The sequence below is a fragment of the Loxodonta africana genome, chromosome 1, assembly GCF_030014295.1.
Source record: "Loxodonta africana isolate mLoxAfr1 chromosome 1, mLoxAfr1.hap2, whole genome shotgun sequence".
Taxonomy (NCBI): domain Eukaryota; kingdom Metazoa; phylum Chordata; class Mammalia; order Proboscidea; family Elephantidae; genus Loxodonta; species Loxodonta africana.
Genome location: NC_087342.1, coordinates 61,644,418 through 61,665,510, shown reverse-complemented (window position 1 = coordinate 61,665,510; position 21,093 = coordinate 61,644,418).

Below are 21,093 nucleotides of genomic sequence, written 5' to 3'. Positions count from 1 at the left end.
GGAGGTTGATTCTGTGAAAGCTTTTAATAATAACAACTGACATCTGTGTATCCTTTTCTATTTATTTATGGTTGCACATACATTTGCTCACTTGATCCATACACACAATAACACCGGGTAACAGGTAAAGCACAAATAATTAGTCCTATTTTACAGGTGAAGTAACTGAGACTCAGAGAGATTAAGTGGTTGGTCCAGGGCCATATAAGTTGCAAATAGGACCAGATCTCTGTTTCTTCAACTGTGCAAGGAGAGTTTTGGAGTTTTTGTTTGTTTGTTGTTTTGGTGATTTTGGTGTTGTTTTGGCGATTTTGGAGTTATAAATACCAAAACCAAGAACCAAAACAACCTGACACATGACAACCCCATGTGTGTCAGACTAGAGCTGTGCTCCATAGGGTTTTCAATGGCTGATTTTATTAAGGAAACCCCGGTGGCGTAGTGGTTAAGAGCTATAGCTGCTAACCAAAAGGTCAGCAGTTCAAATCCACCAGGCACGCCTTGGGAACTCTATGGGGCAGTTCTACTCTGTCCTATAGGGTCGTTATGAGTCAGAATCGACTCAAAAGCAAATCACTAGGCCTTTTTCAGAGGCATCTCTGGGTGGACTTGAACCTCCAAACTTTTGATTAGTGACTGAGCATCTTAACTGCTTGTACCACCCAGGAACTGCAGGAATTATAAATACATATACAAAAAATAGATTATTGTTTTACTCCTTACCTTGTGTGGTACTTCCAAAGATATGCAAATTGAGGGAAAAGCATAATTAAGTAAAAGTAGCCAAATTTATGAAATGCAAGACACAGATAAGAACATTTCAGGAAGCAGTTGGGAGGAGTGTGGTTGCCCATTGTTGGAGGTCAGTGGCTGAGACTTATGTACTATTGTGTTTTGGGTAATTCCTGATGCAGCATCTTGTACTTTGTGAGCATCAAATGAATAAAAGAATGAATTTTAATATTGATAGCTAGAGTCCGCTGAAAGTGAGTTTGACCTAGGGTTGGATGTGGCTGGGAACATCTCCATTAAGTTCTTTTGGGAGTGAAAGCCCCACCTGTTGAGCTGTGGCTTCTGGTTCTGTACAGCTGGAGGAAAGGAGGGGAGCAGGAAAGGAAGAGAGAGGCACCCTGATTTGCTGTGACTCTCCTTCTATCCGCCTATTATCACATGGCTGATAACAGATGCTAAATTCTGTGGACCACTTGTGCTGAGGATTTCTATTTTTTCTAATCTGTCGTTTTGTTTTGATGTATATAGTGACATTAATGACCCACCAATCGATCTGAATATCTTGTGGTCAAATGCACTCAACTGGTGCAGTCCCTGGCCCGAAACAGGTGCTAGGTAAGTGGTATAGGAAGAATGAATGAATGTCAGGAGTTAACAAGAAGAAGACAAGAGCAATCTGGCCAGGCAGGGAGGTCCTATAGACAGAGCAGTCCTATGAACTCTCTTTCCCCACTGCCACTGAAAAGTGGGCTCTTTGACTGGTGAGGTATGGGATTCTTGGCACAAGTAGACACATGAGACTATGTGGGCAGTTCCTGTCTGGAGACGAGATGAGAAGGCAGAGGGGGACAGGAGCTGGATGAATGGACAATGGGGAATACAGGGTGGAGAGGAGGAGTATGCTGTCTTATTAGGAGGAGAGCAGCTAGGAGTACGTACATAGCAAGGTGCCTATACGTTTTTGTATGAGAGACTGACTCGATTTGTAAACTTTCACTTACAGCATAATAAATAAGTAAAGAATATAAATTTCTGTTAAACATGAAAAAAATAAGAAAAGTGGGATCTTTGGTCTGGGGGAACAGCAATCCACTCTCTACTTCAGACCCAAGAAGGGAAAAAACCTACAAATTGCAAGACAAGACCCCTGATAAGAGCTCCTTAGGGGGCTGCATGCTGGCCCCATCACCAGCAACATCTACTGGCACTTCTGGAGTTCTCTTTTCCATATGTTTATAGGGGTTTATGATGATTTAGGAGCCCTGGTGGTGCAGTGGTTAAAAAGCTTGACTGTTAACCAAAATGTCAGCAGTTCAAATCCACCACCCACTCCTCGGAAACTCTACAGGGCAGTTCTACTCCGTCCTATAAGGTCGATATGAGTCGAAATCGACTCGATGGCAATGGGTTTTTTTAGTTTATGATGATTTAAGGAGCACTGGTGGTGCAGTGGTTAAGTGCTCAGATGCTAACTGAAATGTCAGTGGTTTGAATCTACCAGCCGCTCTGCCAGAGAAAGATGTAACAGCCCACTTCTGTAAAGACTACAGCCTTGGAAACACTAGGGGCAGTTCTACTCTGTCCTACAGTTGGAATCAATTTGATGGCAATGGGTCTTATGATAATTTATGCCCTAACTCAGTTTCTGATAAGCTGAAACCTTCTAAATGCTGTCTTAATTTAAATGTTTAAGGGAATCTGGCTAAAGAAAAACTGAAGAAAAAAAAAACCCTTACGTTAAAAAATACATATATATATACTTTAGTAAGTGGAAGAATTCTTTTGTAGAATGAATAATTACACCCCAATTTATTGGTTTCCTAAGTATGTATTTCCATATATCCAATTTTCAGTAAGCCTAACTGATATTTTTCAAATGTCAATTAGATCCAGTTGATTAATGGTGCTGCTCAGTTCATCTACATCCTTACAGATTTTTTGCCTGCTGGACGTATCAATGACTGAAAGAGGGGCGTTCAAGTCTCTAGCTATAATAATAAATTTGTTTATCCTTGCAGTTCTGTCAGTTTTTACCTCACATATTTTGATGTTCTGTTATTAGATGCATACCTGGTGAGGATTCTTTATCCCTGATAATTTTCCTTTTTCTGAAGTCTGCTTTGTCTGAAATTAATACATTTATTCCTGCTTTCTTTTGATCAATATTAGCATGGTATATCTTTTTCCACCCCACCCTACCCCATTTTTTTTATTGTGGTAAATATATAGGTAAGAAACCATTTGCCATTTCAACAATCTGTGTTTTAATATTTCAAATGGGTTTCTTATAGACAATGTATAGTTGAATTGTATGTTTTCATCCACCACATTGAAAGTAATTATTGATACAGTTGTATTAATATTTACAATGTTTGCAACTGCTTTCTACATGTTACATTTACTCCTTGTTTCTTTTTTATCTTCCCCTCTTTGTCTTCTCTGGTTTTAATTGAGCACCTTATATGATTCCATTTTATCTCCTCTCTTAGAATATCAGTTATACTTTTTTATAAGCATTTTTAGTGGTTACCCTAGAGTTTGCAATACACGTTTGCAATCTAAGACCATTTTGAAAAGCACTGTACCACTTCATGGGAAGTACAGGGAATCCTTATAATAGATTTCCCAATTATTTCCTCTTGTCCATTCTAACATTTCATGTATCTATATTTTTTTTATATGCTATAATAGGAGATTACTTCCTTTGTAATAGTCCCACAGTTCTTAGATATTCTTGTTCTGTGGTTTCCATTTCTTTTTCTCTTTGCATTTCAGTTTGGGAAGTTTCTACTGACAAGTCTTCGAGATCACTAATCCTTCCCTTAGCCATAGCCAGTCTACTGACGAGCACATCAAAGGTTGTCTAGTTTGTTACAGTGTTTTTGATTTTTGGCATTTAATTTAGATTCTTATAATTTCCATCTGTCTGCTTATATTAACCATCTATTCTTGCATGCTGTCTACTTCTTTCATTAGATCCCTTAATTTTAAACTCCCTTTCTGATCATTATTTTATCAGATATTTTACGTTTTAAATATTTAAAATGTTAAATTTTAAATTCCCTATCTGATAATTCCAAAACCTGTGTTATACCTGAGTCTGGTTAGGATACTTGCTTTGTCTTTTCAGACTGTAATTTTTGTTGACTTTTAGCATGCCTTGCTATTTTTTGTTGAGACCTGACATGATGTATTGGGTAAAAGGAACTAAGGTAAATATACCTTAATCTGAGGTTTTATGTTAATCTGACTAGCATCTGGGCTATGTTTAATGTTTGTTGTAGCTGTAGGTGCCAGAGGGTTCACTATCCTCTAGTGTCTTTGTTTTTGTTTTCCTCTCTTGTTGTCTTTGGGTTTCCCTAAGAACTCCCTCTTACATAGAGTCTGTTTCCTGCCACTCTATTATACTGAAACCCTGTTGGTATGTTGGTAAGATCTAGGGGAGGGAAAGTGTTCTATAATATTATCATTAAATTTCAGTCTTTTAGTGGGCCTGAGTCCCTGGGGTGTGACCTTCAAAATTTTTCTTAGCCTTTTTCCCCCTTCCCTTATGTGAGACAGAAAGGCTAAAAGGAGCTGCTGTTGGCAAATTGCCCTTCCCCCAGGTTGATAAGGAGCTGACAAAGTTCTTTCCCTTGGAGAACAGGACTTTGTAATAGAGAACACTCTGGATGTATTTAAAAATGGTTCTTTTCCCCTATCCTTGCTCAAAAGACAAGGGAATTTTTATTAGAGCTTCACTTTGAGAAACTGGGGGAGGTTCCTGGAGGTAAAACCCAAGAAAATGTAGAGGTACCCCTAACTCGGCCTCAAAGAGTCTCTTATTCTCAAATTAATCCACACTCAGCTTTCAGCAATTATCAAAATTACCATTTACATGTTCTTGCCAGGTTGTGACTCCAGTAGCTTCTGCTCCAGGGAAACTGGTCTTGGTTGTTATTTTCTGTATTTGCCTGTCTCTCTAGATTTCAGGGTATCAGCCGAGTCACTTCAGTTTTCTAACGGGTCCAAGAAAAGTTGTTGATCTTCAATTTGTTAAGCTTTTTTCTTGTTGTAAGGAAGGGAATGACAACTTCCAAATTATTTACATGTTGGCACTGAAACCAAACCTAACCTTTATTTTGAAAGAGCTCTACTGTTCCGTTCCCCTTTCCTCTGGTAAAACACCAAGGAAACTAAAACAGTAAGTTATCAGGAAAGTGGACAAGTGTTAGAATCACAGGGCATCATTCTTCGTTCCCTACTCTTTATGCTATGAGCTGAGTGCTTGTCAGTCACATTTCTTCTTCCCCTTGGATTTGTGATAGAAGAAAATACTAACAGAAAAAGGAATTTGGGACAAGCTTCTCTATTCTGCCAAGGGTTTCATAAATCAAGGGCTTCAAAGTCTACAGGAGGAAGAAAAACAGCCATTCATGGAATATATACATGAGTGGAGATGAGAGGAGGAGTCACTTGGCTAGATCTCAAGATCTGACTAAACCCACTTCAGACAGAGGAGCACAGTGGTTTGAAGGTGAAACAAAGGGAGAAAAAGCTGATAGGTTTTATATTTGATAACCTCACTGACTTTCTTGTATTCTGGCTGCCTTTTCTTCCTTCCAGGATGGCACACTTGGCACTGATGGCACCACCTTTCTGTATCTCAAAATAGTGCCCAATTTTTAGAAGCCTAGCTCTCAGCTAGTGGTCAGCCACAGCAATCTTGACCCACCCACTTCCATCACCACCATTTCTCAGAACATGCGAGGGTACTACCTTCCCAAGGAGCATTTAAATTTTGACAAGCAGTCCCTTAGAATGAAGAAGGTTCTAAGATAATGACCTATGAGATGGAAAGTATATTTTTCAGGCAGAGGATCCTACTTGTACCCCTCAAACCACATCACCTAAATGGTTACCAATCTTGTATTTTTGTAAGAATGATTCGCCCTTACCACTTTTTACTGGGGGCAGGAGGAATAATAAATTAATCTCCTTAAAAAAGAAGGTCAATTTTGAGAACACAAGTAAAGTATCAAAGAGGTATGTCTGTATAACAGAAAACACTGCAATGTAGCCTAGGGTGTGATACTTCTTGAAAGGACTGCCAACTGCAATTATTCAGAAAACAGAATTTTATTTTTTTTAAGGGATAAAGAAATTTCTCACAGAAAAGAGAAACTTGTAAGAGTACTTGAAAGCCAATTTAGAGTAACTTCCTGGTGTTCACTTTTTTTTTTTTTTTTCTGTCTCATTTTTCAAAGCTAAACTCTTCTACATTTGGGGAAAAAAAATAGAATCCAGTTTATTTTGCTCTCCCTTAGCTTTATTCTCACCTACCTCCAAAATGACTTCGAATTAGGACTTCTGAAGGTCAGTCCTAGACAAAAACTAATACTGTAGGAGAAAAAAAGAAATCTTTATTTTTAACTAGGGAAAGAATTCCAAGAATTTTTCAGCATTGGGTGGGAAAGGACTTTGAGATACTTGTCATCCATACACCTAGGAACCAAAACTTCTACTGGTGTGTTCAGTCTCAGGCATTTCTTTTCTAGAAAAATAACTAGAAATCACAGAGTGATTCAAAGAGGAGTGATAATTCTAATAAGACTTCAGGGATAGAGTTAAAATATTAAAAGACATTTTGGATACCAAGGACTTATTTTTAGTTGGTTAAGTAATTGTTACAATGTCATTGTGGTTAAATAAGAAAAGTCCATAAATTCTGGGATATATTGAAGTATGTAGGAGAAAAACGACATGATATTTGAATTTTCTTTAAAACATTTAAGGAAAAAAGAAAGAAAGAAAAGAGAAAAAGAATAGGTGAAGCAAATGCAACAAAGTCATGGTTTTGAATCCAGGTGATGGGTGCATGGGGGGAAGGAAGAATACAGGCAATCCCCAGATTATGAACGAGTTCCATTCCTAAATTTGTCTTTAAGAGGAATTTGTACGTAAATTGGAACAGCTAGGTACAGTTTATATCTAATGTCAGCTAGTCAAATGTTTGTCCTAGTATATAGTATATAACCTGTAACCCATTGCTATCGAGGCGATTCCAACTCATGGCAACCCTATAGGTGAGAATAAAACTGCCCCATAGGGTTTCCAAGGAGCAGCTGGTAGATTTGAACTGCCAACCTTTTTGATAGTAGCCAAATGCTTAACCACTGTGCCACCAGGGCTCCATATAGTATATAGCCAAATGTTCATCTTAGTGTATAATATATGCATAAAACATTACAGAAACACTTCCAGATACACTAAAACATCTTTCTTATTATGTAATATAGTAATATAATGTTTTTTATTGTACTTTAGATAAAGGTTTACAGAGCAAACTAGTTTCTCATTAAACAATTAATACACATATTGTTTTGTGACATTGATTGCCAGCTCCACAAATGTCAATACTCTCCCCTTCTGGACCTTAGGTTCCCCATTACCAACTTTCCTGACCCCTCCTGCCTTTTTGTCCTTGCCCCTGAGCTGGTGTGCCCATTTAGTCTTGTTTTATTTTATCGGTCTGTCTAATCTTTGGCTGAAGGGTGAATCTCAGAAGTGACTTCATTGCTGAATGAAAAGGGTGTCCAGGGGCCATACTCTTGGGGTTTCTTCAGTCTCTGTCAGACCAGTAAGTCTGGTCTTTTTAATTTTTTTTTTGAGTTAGAATTCTGTTCTACATTTTTTTCCAGCTCTGTCTGGGACCCTCTGTTGTGATCCCTGTCAGAGCAGTCAGTGGTCGTAGCCAGGCACCATCTAGTTCTGCTGGTCTCAGTCTGGTGGAGGCTATGGTATTTGTGGTCTATTAGTCCAATAATAATGATGTTTTGATGCATGTTGCAAATGCACAATTTGTTATTACAAACTATTGTTTGTGCCTCGAATTTTTAGTATAATAGGCTCTGTGGGGGTTGGTTCGTAACTCTGGGTTGTACGCACATCAGAGGTTTGTAACCCAGGGACTGCCTGCATTCATTACCTTTGGCTGCTGTAACAAATAACTACAAACTTGGTGACTTAAAACATCAGAAATTTATTCTCTCGGAGTTGCGGAGGCTGGAAGTCTGAAATTACAGTGTCAGCAGAGCCACACTCCCTCCAAAGGCTCTAGGGGCAGAGTCCTTCTTTGTCTCTTCCAGCTTCTGGTAGCTCCAAAGTGTCCCTGGGTTTATGGCTACACAATTCCAATCTCTGCCTCCATCTTCATATGGCTGTCTCCTCTGTGTGTCTTCTCCTCCTCTGTCTCTTAGAAGAACACTTGTCATTGGGTTTAGGGTCCATCAATAATCCCGGATGAGCTCATCTAAAATCCCTAATGACATCTGCAAGGACTCTTTTCCAAATAAGGTCACATTGACAGTTATGGGGGTAAGACGTGGGCTTATCTTTTTTTCCTTCTAGTTGCCACTGAGTGGGTTCAAACCACTAACCTTTCAGTTACCAGCCTAGCACAAACTATTTGTACCACGCAGGGACCACCCAGCCCAGTACATATTATATTATTATACTATTCTGTCCTTTTTTTTTTTCTGTTTTTAAATTTCGATAGCAAAAAAATTTTTGTCAACATTTTGGCTAAGGAGAACTATATTTTGATAAGCTTTTGAACATGGTAGAGTTTGAAACAGAGAACTTCTTAGCTGAGGCAGAAAGTACTTGTGTGGAATGAAAAGAGACATGTGACCTCGTAAGTAATACCACCACTGCAGCCACAAGTTGCTGTCAAGTTGATCCCAACTCATGGCTACCGCATGTGTGTCAGAGTAGAATTGTGCTCCACAGGGTTTTCAATGACTGTTTTCTTTGGAAACAGATCACCAGACCTTTCTTCTCAGGCATCTCTGGGTGAAATCAAACCTCCAAACTTTTAGCTAGAAGTCAAGTGCATTAACTGGTTGCCTAAGGAATAATAAAAAACCAAAAACCAAACCCAGTGCCTCCGAGTTGATTCCAAGTCATAGCAACCCTATAGGACAGAGTAGAACTGCCCCATAGGGTTTCCAAGGAGCACCTGGCAGATTTGAACTACTGGCCCTTTGGTTAGCAGCCGTAGCACTTAACCACTACACCACCAGGGTTTCCTAAGGTATAATAAAAAAAAAAAATAGGGAGAAGCAATTCCTCTATTTGTTAACTAAACAGATATTGATACCTATGTAAAGTGCTCCAAGGGAAGTATAGAATTCCTTTCCAGGCATGCCTGACTCTATTTCTAATAGCAATCCCTTCATCCTTTGAAATCTTTCTCTCTTCTAAAAGGGGTGATAGAAAGTGCTGGAGAGGAGAGATAAGAAAGCCTCCTGGGTCTCTTTGTAAAAGGTCATTTCAGCCCCAGATCAGGCCATTTTTATCACAGATCACACTAATGCAGGCTGCCTGTCCTCATGCTAATTGTAGTGTGAGTGTTCCTCCACCAGGGCTGGAAAGGCCCAAGCTATCGAGCAGGCCAGGTTTGCCTTTGACACGTCTTCCACTATGCTTTCTTAGCACCTTCATCACCCCCAGAGAGAGAACCCTTCCAGATGCTAGTCAAGAGGGAGTTGGGGTACACTTCTTTAATTCTCCTTCAGAGAGAAGAACCTCTTACTATGGGCTCAGAACACACCCGCAGCCAAGGGAGGATGAGATGGGCCACCGTGGATCCATGTATTAGGAGGAGGAGCTTTTGATGGAAGGAACAAGAAATATCAGAATTCTCTTCCTTCTCCTGCTTCCTCTTTACCCTGTGGCTGGAAAAGTGGGAATGGCCTTGAGGGCAAGGGTAAGGCTAGGGTAAAGACAATGATTTGAAAAAGGTGTTTCTGGAAGTTGTGCAGTGTGCAAGCTACACAGCTGTGTATGGTGGCCGTGTTTGCCCCCACTTCCTCACAGCACGAGGACCAGATAGGGATTTCAGGCCACAACAGTATTAAAGAATGTGCATTTACTTTGTATTCCTATGCTAGCTTGCTAGCCTTCGGGAAATCTGCTAAGCTGCCTCAGTTTCTCCAGTCTAAGACAATAACATTGAAGCAAGTACATGGTTTTTGACCATCTTTAGTGCGTGATCCCCACAGGGTGACTCACTGTCTTGGTTGTCTAGTGCTCCTATAACAGAAATACTACAAACAGATGATATTAGCAAAGAGAAATTTATTCTCTCACAGTCCAGGAGGCTAGATGTTTGAATTCAGGATGCTAGCTCCAGGGAAAGGCTCTCTGTCTCTGTGTTGACTCTGGTGGAAGGTCCTTGTCATCAATATTCCCTGGTGAAGGAGCTTCTCAGCACAGGAACCCTGGGTCCAAAGGATACATGCTCCTAGCTCTGCTTTCTTGGTGGTATGAGATCCCTGTGTCTCTCTGCTTGCTTCTCTCTTCTGTATTTCTAAAGGGATTGGCTCAAGACACAATCCAATCTTGTAGACTCAGTCTTGCCTCATCAACACAATTGCTGCTGATCCCATCTCATTAACATCATAGAAATAGGTTTTACAACACATAGGGAAATCACATCTGATGACAAAATTGTGGACAATCACACAACACTGGGAATCATGGACCAGGCAAGTTGACAGACATTTTTGGGATATGAATTCAATCCAAGACACTCACCTTGACTCAAAATTTCTGGAAAGGGGCACTGGTAATGCAGCTAAAATATTTACTGTTACAGTCATCATACCTCTAAGAACAACCATGCTGTACTGAGCTTGCTTCATAGGGTCTGCCCCCTGGAATCCACTTGTCTTAGTTATGTAATGCTGCTGTAACAGAAATACCACAAGTGGATGGTTTCTACAAACGGCAATTTATTCTCTCACAGTTTAGGAGGTTAGAAATCCGAATTCAGAGCACTGGCTCTAGGGGAAGGCTTTCCCTTTCTGCCGGCTCTGGCAGAAGGTCTTGGCATCAATTTTACCCTGGGTCTAGGAGTTTCTCAGTGCAGGGACCCCGGGTCCAAAGGATGTGCTCCACTCTGGCCTCTTATTTTTTGGTGGTAGAAGATCCCCCTCTTTGCTTGCTTGTTTAATCTCTTTTATATCTCAAGAGAGATTGATTCAAGATACAATCTAATCTTGTGGATTGTATCTTGCCTCATTAACATAACTGCTGCTAATCCTGCCTCATTGACATCATAACCCATAGAGTTTAGAATTTTCAACACATAGGATAATTACATCAGATCACAAAATGGAGGATAATTTCATCAGATCACACAAGGGAGGGTAAGTATATAATACTGAGAATCAAGGCCTAGCCAAGTTGACACATATTTTGGGGGGACACCATTCAAAAACATAATACCACTTTTACAGGTGGCAGGGTCAGGCAGCCATGCTCTCTCCTATTCTCTTCTGGAAATGGCTGATTGGACCAGGAAAGGGCCCCTGGCCCAAACAGGTGTGAACCCTACATGAGCCGGCCATGACTTACAGCCTGACCATGATCAGTCAGCCTTTCATCATCAGCAATCTGAACTTAAAAGTCACAAGGAAGGGAGTTAATTAGCAGCAGGAAGGGTGGAAGCCAAAAGGATGCATAGAGTGATACCCAAGGTAAGTATATGACCATGAGGGCCAACCCAAAGATAAGAAGGAGTAGAAAATATAAGTAAGCAGAAGGAACTTCCAGAGGGGAGAGCAGAGGAACTATGTGCCCCCTGAGAGACCACAGGGAGGATTGAGCCCCTGGAGCAGCCTCCTCACCCCTTTTCATGTTCATGGCCAGTACTGGGTATCTTTAAAATAAATCTCATTTTTCTCGAGATAATCTTACTGAGTCTTTTTTTCCCAACATTTTATAGTGCTTTAGATGAAAATTTACATAGCAAATTAGTGTTCCAGTCAATGATTCTTACACAAACTGTTCCACGACATTGGTTGCAATCCCTGCAATGTGTCACCACTTTCCCCATTTCCTCCCTGGGTTCTCCTTTTCCATTAGTCCAGTTTCCCTGTCCCTCCCTGCCTTCTCATCTTTGGTTTCGGGCATATGTTGCCCTTTTGGTCTCATATAGTTGATTGTTCTAAGGAACATATTCTTTATGGATATTATTGGTTGTTTTATAGCCCCGCCTATTATTTGGCTGAAATGTGGACTCCAGGAGTATCTTCAGTTTCAAGTTAGAAGGTTGACTTAGGGCAATAGTCTCTGGGGTTCCTCCAGCCTCCTTCAGACCAGTAAGTCTGGTCTTTTTGTTGTTTTTGTTGTTCTACATTTTTTACCCTTTCTAACTGGGACCTTCTATTGTGATCCTGGTCAGTGTGGCTGGTATTGGTAGGTGAGCACTATCTGGTTCTTCTGGTCTTGGGCTAGAGGAGGCTGTGGTTCATGTGGGCCATTAGTCCTTTGGACTAATTGTTTCTGTAAGTCTTTGGTTTTCTTTATTCTCCTTTGCTCCAGACGGGATGAGGCCAATAGTTGCTTCTCAAATGGCGATTTGCAAGCTTTTAATATCCCAGATGTTACCAGGCTAGGATGCTTTATGAACTATGTTTTGCCAGCTGACCTAGATGTCCCCTGAGACTATGATACTTAGCTTTCAAGTTCAGTAATTCAGTCCTGATGTCTAAGTAATTTCTATAACTGGGACTCCTATATGCTCTATTATATATTTTATAGTTGAGGTGTTGAAGTTTTCTATAAATTTTAGAAATTAGACTCTTGTCAGGTATGTCATAGCCAATTTTTTTTTTCCCAGTATGTAGGTTCTCTTTTAACTCTTTAGGTAAAGTCTTATGATCATAAGTGTTTCATTTTTAAGAGATTATTGAATTTCTTGCATCCAAAGCTTCCAAGCCAAAAGAATCCTCCCTCAACTCCGTCATGTGCTGTATTGTCCCTTCTATGCCCAGACTAAATTCCTGACCTATTTCAATAAAATACCTCCCAGTCTCACTGGAAAACACTTGAGACCCCTGAACTTATAAAGGAAGAGAAGTGTGCCTGGAAGCCAGTCCTCCTGGAAAGTCATTACATTTATCCAACTATATGTTGTTGTTAGGTGCCCTCAAGTCGATTCCGACTCATAGTGAGCCCATGTGACAGAGTAGAACTGCCCCCATAGAATTTTGTAGGTTGTAATTTTTTTTTTTAATCTTTAAAGAAAAAAAAATTTTTTTTTCTTTAATCTTTATAGGAGCAGATCACCAAGACTTTCTGTATAGAACACCTGTTAAAGATTGAATTGTGTCCCTCAAAATGATATGTCTATAATATGTCTACCCCTGTACCTATGAATGTGAGGTAGGTTTTCTTTTCTTTTCTTTCTTTTTTTTTTTAATAATATTTTATTGTGTTTTTCGTGAAGGTTTACACAGCAGTTTAGGTTCCCATTCAACAATTTCTACACAAAACGTTCAGTGACATTGGTTACATTCTTCACAGTGCATGAACATTCTTATTATTTCTGTTCTGGTTGTTCCATTTCCATTGATCTAGTTTCCCTGCCCCATTATATTGACATCTTTTTTTAAAAGTATTTGTTGACTGTTTGGTCTTATATAGGTGATTTTTTAAAGGAGCACAGCACTCATTATTTTTTGGGCCAATTTGTTATTTAGCCACAAGGTGACCTCACGGGTTATTTTGGTTCAAGGTATGAAGAGTATTTCAGGGCAATTGTCTCAGGGAGTCCTCCAGTCTCCACAAGTCCAGTAAATCTGTTATTTTATTTTTTTTAAGGAATTTGAGGTTCTCTTCCACATTTTCCCCCATCATATCAGGGTCCATCTATTATGGCCCTCTGTAGAACAGTTGATAGTGGTAGCTGAGCACCATTTAATTCTTCTGGTCTCAGGGTAGATGAGGCTATGGTTCATGTAGACTATTTGTCCTGTAGACTAGTTTCTTCTTTGAGTCTTTGGTTTTCTTCTTTCTTGTTTCCTCCAGTTGAGTAAAGATCAATAGTTGTATCTTAGATGGCTATTCACAAGCTTTTAAGGCCCCAGACACTACTCGCCAAACTAGGATGTAGTGCAGGAAATAGGGTTTTGAAGGTTAACATGAGGTCATACTGGAATTGAATGGGTTCTAATTTTATATGACTCTTAGTGTCTTGTAACAGAAGAGAACAGACATAGAGAGACAGGGGAAGAATGGCCAAGTGATGATGGAGGCAGATGGAGCTGCAAGCCAAGGAGCACCAAGAATTATTGGAAGCTATAAAAAAAAAAAAAAAAAAAAAATTTTTTTTTTTTTTTTTTTTTTTTATCAGAGGCTAGGAGAGAGGTATGAAACAGATTCTCCCTCAGCCCTCAGAAGTAACCAAGATGGTGATGCCTTGATTTGGACTACTAGGCTCCAGGACTGTAGTATTTTGTTATAGTGGCCTTAGGAGCTAAGGCACTAACCTATCCTAAAATCCTAAAACCTGGGGATTAAGGGTGGCTGTGTCTGTCCTATAGGGTCGCTATGGGTCAGAATCTACTCGACGGCACTGGGTTTGGTTTGGTTTTTTTGGTGGAGGGCTGGCTGTGGCACAGGTCTGGTAAGGGTAGAGAAGAAGAAACATCTCATCCACCTCTGGCACTACTTTCTGATATTCTTCACCATATTTTCCTTGCTTCCAATCTAAACCTGTCACCTTCCTGTCCCCCTCTGTATATCCTCTCTGACATACATCTCCGCACTGAATATGACAAATGGAGTTTAATGTTCTCTACTCCATTGTATCTACATTTAAATTACTGACAATTCCTTAATTCCCTGCTTTTCAAACTGGAAAAAGATGGAGGAAGGAAAATAAAAAGCAGAGATATGTTCTCTTTGTTGTGGAGCTGAAGAGGCAGGAGTAGGTTGTAGTTTGAAAAGACGTATTAGCTATTATAACGCAAATTCATATTGGAAAATAGAAAAAATTATTTTAAAAGTAATGCAAGGTACCAACAGTGAAGTTTGGCATGTGGCAAAACACAGAGGATGATATGATACTGGGAGTCTATATCAGAACCTCAGCTAGTGAAGAATAGAGGATTTTTATCTAAGAGAGCAGCGATTTTAGCAGGTTGAAAAATTCTACCTTAACCTAGGGAAGACAACCAGGGGCAGATTAACCAGTAAGCAAGGTACGCACAGGCTTGTTTACTTGTGTCTACTTACTAATCTGTAGTACATGGTTTTACCACATCCTAAAACCATAACACTGGGGGATTAAGGGTGCCTGTAGAAGGCTTCTTTGATGTGGTGAAAAACAGGTGAAATTGTGCACTACAGATTAGTAAGTAAGCACAAGTAAACCTGTGCATACCTTACTTACTGGGTAATTGGTCTCTGGATACAACTTTGTTGTTAGTTGTGTTGAGTTGGCTCTGACTCATGGTGACCTCATGTACAACAGAACGAAATGTTGCCCAGTCCTTTGAATGCTCAAGTCCACTGTTGTGGCCACTGTGTAATTTGAGCGCCTCCCAATGTAGAGGGCTCATCTTCCAGCACTATATCACACAATATTTTTTTTGTGGTTTTCATTGGCTAATTTTTGGAAGTAGGTCTTCAGGCCTTTCTTCCTACTCTGTCTTAGTCTAGAAGCTCTGCTGAAACCTGACCACCATGGGTGACCCTGCTGGTATTTCAAATACTGGTGGCATAACTTCCAGCATCATAGCAACACACAAGCCACCACAGTAAAACAAACTGACAGACAAGTGGTGGAGACACAACTTAGATGCCACAGTTTTTAGATATTTGTACAGCGCCAGATATATGTCATTGGACACAGGTCTTCTGGCCTCTCCCACACCCTCATGTTATGTTGCCGTTAGGTGCCGTGGAGTTGGTTCTGACTTACAGCAACCCTATGTACAATGGAATAAAATATTGCCTGGTCCTGTACCACCCCCACAATTGCTGCTATGTTTGAGTGCATTGTTCCAGCTACCATGTCAATGCATCCTGTTGAGGGTCTTCCTCTCTTTCCCTCACCCTCTACTTTACCAAGCATGATGTCCTTCTCCAGAGACTCTTCCCTCCTGTTAACATGTCCAAATACGTGAGATGAAGCCTCGCCACCCTGTACTTCTTCCAAGACAGATTTGTTATTCTGCTGGCAGTCCCTGGTATATTCGATATTCTTCACCAGCACCATAATTGAAAGGCATCAATTCTTCCTTTGTCGTCCTTATTCATTGTCCAGCTTTCACATGCATATGAGGTGATTGAAAATACCATCGCTCGGGTCAGTCACATCTTAGTCCTCGAAGTGATATTTTTGCTTTTTAATACTTTAAAGAGGTCTTTTGCAGCAGATTTGCTCAATGCAGTACATCGTTTGATTACTTGACTGCTACTTCCTTGGGTGTTGATTCTGTATCCAAGTAAAAATGAAATACTTGAGAACGTCAATCTTTTCTCTGTTTATCATGATGTTGCTTATGGTCCAGTTGTAAGGATCTTTATTTTCTTTATGAAGAGTTGTAATCCATACTGGAGACTGTAGTCTTTGATCTTTCATCAGTAAGTGCTTCAAGGTCTCTTTCAGCAAACAAGGTTGTGTCATCTGCATATCGCAAGTTGTTAATCAGTCTTCTTCCAATCCTAATGCTGTATTCTACTTCATATAGTCTACCTCTTGGCTTTTTGCTTAGCATACAGAGTGAATAAGTATGGTGAAAGGATACAACCCTGATGCACTTTTCCTAATTTTAAACCACACAGTATCCGCTTGTTCTGTTTGAACGACTCCTCTCGGTCAATGTACATGTACCCTCATGTACTGGACACTTATCTTGGTTGGTTCTGTATGAAACTTCCTCTACACTTTCTCCATGTCTTCTCAATTCCCTGAAATTCTGACCCTCACTTTCTCTTGGAGATGCCTTTTCCTTGACTGACGTGGGAAGCAGAGTTACTGTCTCTATGGGATCTTGTTCTTCTATTTTAATGACATTGGTTAGCCTGAGAATGAAATATTTGCTCAAAGTTGCATGTGAAAATTAATAACAGAAGTTGGGTGTGCCAAGCCAAGGAAAGCACTGAAAAATACAGTATTTAGAGGAAGCAAATAATTTCAGCTGTCAAAGAACCAAAAATTCTGTATCTAACCCACTGAACTGTGGAATTGTCCTCTAAATTCTAACAGCCAATGATAGGAAACATTATAAATCAAGAAACGGTAACTCACTTGTTTTCTTTTCTTGCATATGAATACTAAAACTTAATTTGTTTTCTTACATGGTAAAAATTCCTCAGTTTAGTCAATGATCAGGCTATGAGTTTATACACATTCCTCTTTTTTTCTTAAAAACAAAAGATTTATCTCAATTTACTTAAAAAATGTTTTATCATCTGTAAATGTTATTTTCTTAAATGTAAATTCCTGATGTAATGTTTATCTTCAGGTATATTTAAAAAACCCAGGGGAAAGCCAATCAACTCACAATTAAAACAAATTTCCAATTCTGACGCTTCCCCTGACTAGCTATTTGGTTTGGGAAAAATTAATTTAACCACTTTTTTTTTTCCTTATTTGTAATTTTTTTTGTGGTAAAATATTTATAACTAAATATTTGTTATTGCAATCATTTTTACGGGTACAATTTAGTGACTTTAATTATGTTTACCATGTTGCACAACCATCACTGCTGTTTCCAAATTTTTCCTCATCCTAAACAGAAACTCAGTGTCCCTTAAGCAATCACTCCCTTTTCTCTCCTCCCACTGCTCCTGGTAACCACTAATAAACTTCCAACTCTATGCGTTTGCCTATTCTTTATATTTCGCATACGTGGGATCATATAGTATTAGTCCTTTTATGTCTAGTTTATTTCACTCGGCATAATGTTTTCAAGGAATTTAGCCACTTTTGATCCTCAATTTCTTCATCAAATGCTTAACGTATGATTTACTCACAGGAGTGTAGAGAGACATGATGAATCTTCCCCAATGGTAAACAACAGTGCTATCTATCCAGGTCCCCAGACAAGAAACCTAGGAATCGTTTCTAATGCCTCCTGCTCTCTCCCTCCCCACATTTAACCCAAGAACAAATCCAGTAAATTCAACCTCCAACATGTATCTCAAATCTGTTCAGTAGTCGACTCGACAGCACTGGGTTACTGGGACCACAGCCTAAGACATCATGGTCTCTTACTTTAACTACTGCAGTAATCTCCTGACTGGTTTCTCCACTTTAACTCTTGCTTCCCTACTTATCCCCAATCTACTCTCCACATCGCAGGATGTTTGTTAAAAGCATAAATAATACCACTCTCCTTCTTAAACTTTATTGGTGGCTTCTCACCAGATTTTTTAAATGGCATCTTCATTGAGATATATTTCGTATACCATAGAATTCACCCTGTTTAAGTATAACAGTTAAAGCGTGCAATGTGGTTTTTAATATATTCACAAGATTATTTAACCATTCAAAACCAAAAAACCAAACCCGTTGCCATCGAGTTGATTCCGACCGATAGCAATCCTATAGGACAAAGTAGAACTGCCCCCATAGAGTTTCCAAGGAGCACCTGGTGGATTCGAACTGCTGACCTTTTGGTTAGCAGCCATAGCACTTAACCACTACACCACCAGGGTTTCCATTTAACCATCACGACTTTCTAATTCCAGAACACTTTTATCACCCATCAAAGGAAACCCAAAATCCATTAGCAGCTGCTCCCCATTTGAGTTGTTTCTACTTTTTGGCTATTATGAATAATGCTACTATGACCACTCATATACTGATTTTTATGTGGACGTATGTTTTCAATTCTCTTCGGTATATACCTAGGAGTAGAATTCCTGAGTCATATGGTAATTCTATGTTTAATCTTTTGAGAAATATTTCCCAAAGTGGCTACACTATTTTACAATCCCACCAGCAATGTATGAGGGTTCCAACTTCTCAATATGCTTGCTAATGCTTACAATTGTCTGTCTTGTTTATTATAGCCATAAATTAAGTGGTATCTCATTGTGGTTTTAATTAGCATTTTCCTAAGAAATAATGATCTTAAGCATTTTTTCCTGTGCCTATTAGCCATTTGTATGTCTTCTTTGGAGAAATGTCTGTTTAAACAGTTTGCCCATTTCGTAATTGGGTTATTTGGTGTTTTATCGTTGAGTTCTAAATGTTCTATATATATCTGTATATAAGTCCCTTATGAAATATACGATTAGAAAATATTTTCTTCCGTTCTGTGGGTTATCTTCTCACTTTCTTGATGGTGAACTTTAAAACACGAAAGTTTTTAATTTGACAAAGTTCAATGTATTTATTATTTGTTTTGTCACCTGCTTTTTTTTTCTTTCTTTTTTTGGAGTCATATCTAAGAAACATTGCCTAATCCAAGTCAGAAAGATTTACTCTTATGATTCATTCAAAGGGTTTCACAGTCTTACTTCTTATACTTAGGTCTATGATCCATTTTGAGTTAGTTTCTGTGTAAGGCGGAGGTAGAGGTCCAACTCCATTCTTCTGCATGTGTATATGCAGATGTTCCAGCTCTAACGATTGAAAAGACCATTATTTCCCAATATTTGACAAGAGTGGTAATTGTCTTACCACCCTTGTCAAATATTAATTGACCATAAATGTAAGGGTTTAATTCTGGACTCTGAAATGTATTCAGCTGATCTGTATACCTATCCTTGTGCCAGTACTACATTGTCTGGATAACTGTAGCTTTGCAGTAAGCTTTGAAATGGGGGAGTGTGCATCCTACAAATTTGTTCTTCTTTTTTTTTTTTTTTAGATTGTTTCGATTGTTCTAGGTTCCCTGCATTTCCGTATGAATTTTAGGAAAAGCTTAGCAATTTCTACAAAAAAAAAAAAAAAAAAAAGCTGACATTTTGATAGGAATTGCATTGAATCTGTAGATCAATTGGGGTAGTATTGACTCCTTAATGATATTATGTCTTTCAATCCATGAAAATAGGATGTCTTCAGAAACCCTGGTGGCGTAGTGGTTAAGTGCTACGGCTGCTAACAAAAGGGTTGGCAGTTTGAATCCACCAGGTGCTCCTTGGAAACTCTACAGGGCAGTTCTACTCTGTCCTATAGGGTTGCTATGAGTCAGAATCGACTCGATGGCACTGGGTTTGGTTTTTTGGGGCGGTTTGCATTTTTTTAGGTCTTCTTTACTTTCTTTCAATTATTATTATTTTCTAGTGTACGAGTCTTGCACTTCTTTTGTTAACTTTATTCCTGAGCATTTTATTCGTTTTGATGCTATTGTGGATGGAATTGTTTTCTTACTTTCATTTTTGGGTTTTTCATTGCTAAGGTATAGAAATAAAATCGAATTTTTCATACTGATCTTGTATCCTGAAGTATTGCTGAACTAGTTTATTAGTTCTAATAGTTTTTTTCTGTGTAGATTTTTTAGGTTTTTCTATATACAGAATCAGGATATCTGTGAAAAGCGATAGCTTTACTTCTTTCTTTCTAATCTGGTATGCCTTTTATTCTTTTTTCTTGCCTAGTTGCCCTAGCTAGAACCTCTAGAACAATGTCAAATAGAAGTGGCAGAGTGAACTTTCTTGTCTTGTACCTAATCTTGTTGTTAGTTTCTTTTGAGTCAATTCTGACTTAAAGCTTCTGGATGTGTGTCAGAGCAGAACTGATCCATAGGGTATTTAAGGCCCTGACCTTTTGGAAGCAGATCACTGGTCCTATCTCCCAAGGTGTCTCTGGCTGGATTTGAACTGCCAACCTTTCATCTAGTAGTCAAGCACTTAACCATTTGTGCAACCCAGGGACTCTTTCCTAATCTTAGGGGGAAAGTATTCAATTTTTTTTTTTAAATAATTTTTATTGTGCTTTAAGTGAAAGTTTACAAATCAAGTCAGTCTGTCACGTATAAGTTTATATACACCTTACTCCATACTCCCACTTACTCTCCCCCTAATGAGTCAGCCCGCTCCCTCCTTCCAGTCTCTCCTTTCATGACAATTTTGCCAGTTTCTAACCCTCTCTACTCTCCTATGTCCCCTCCAGACAGGAGATGCCAATACAGTCTCAAGTGTCCACCTGATAGAAGTAGCTCACTCTTCGTCAGCATCTCTCTCCAACCCATTGTCCAGTCCCTTCCATGTCTGATGAGCTGCCTTCGGGAATGGTTCCTGTCCTGGGACAACAGAAGGTTTGGGGACCATGACCGCGGGGATTCCTCTAGTCTCAGTCAGACCATTAAGTCTGGTCTTTTTATGAGAATTTGGGGTCTGCATCCCACTGTTCTCCTGCTCCCTCAGGGGTTCTCTGTTGTGCTCCCTGTCAGGGCAGTCATCGGTTGTGGCCGGGCACCATCTAGTTCTTCCGGTCTCAGGAAGATGTAAGTCTCTGGTTCATGTGGGCCTTTCTGTCTCTTGGGCTCATAGTTATTGTGTGACCTTGGTGTTCTTCCTTCTCCTTCGATCCAGGTGGGTTGAAACCAATTGATGCATCTTAGATGGCCG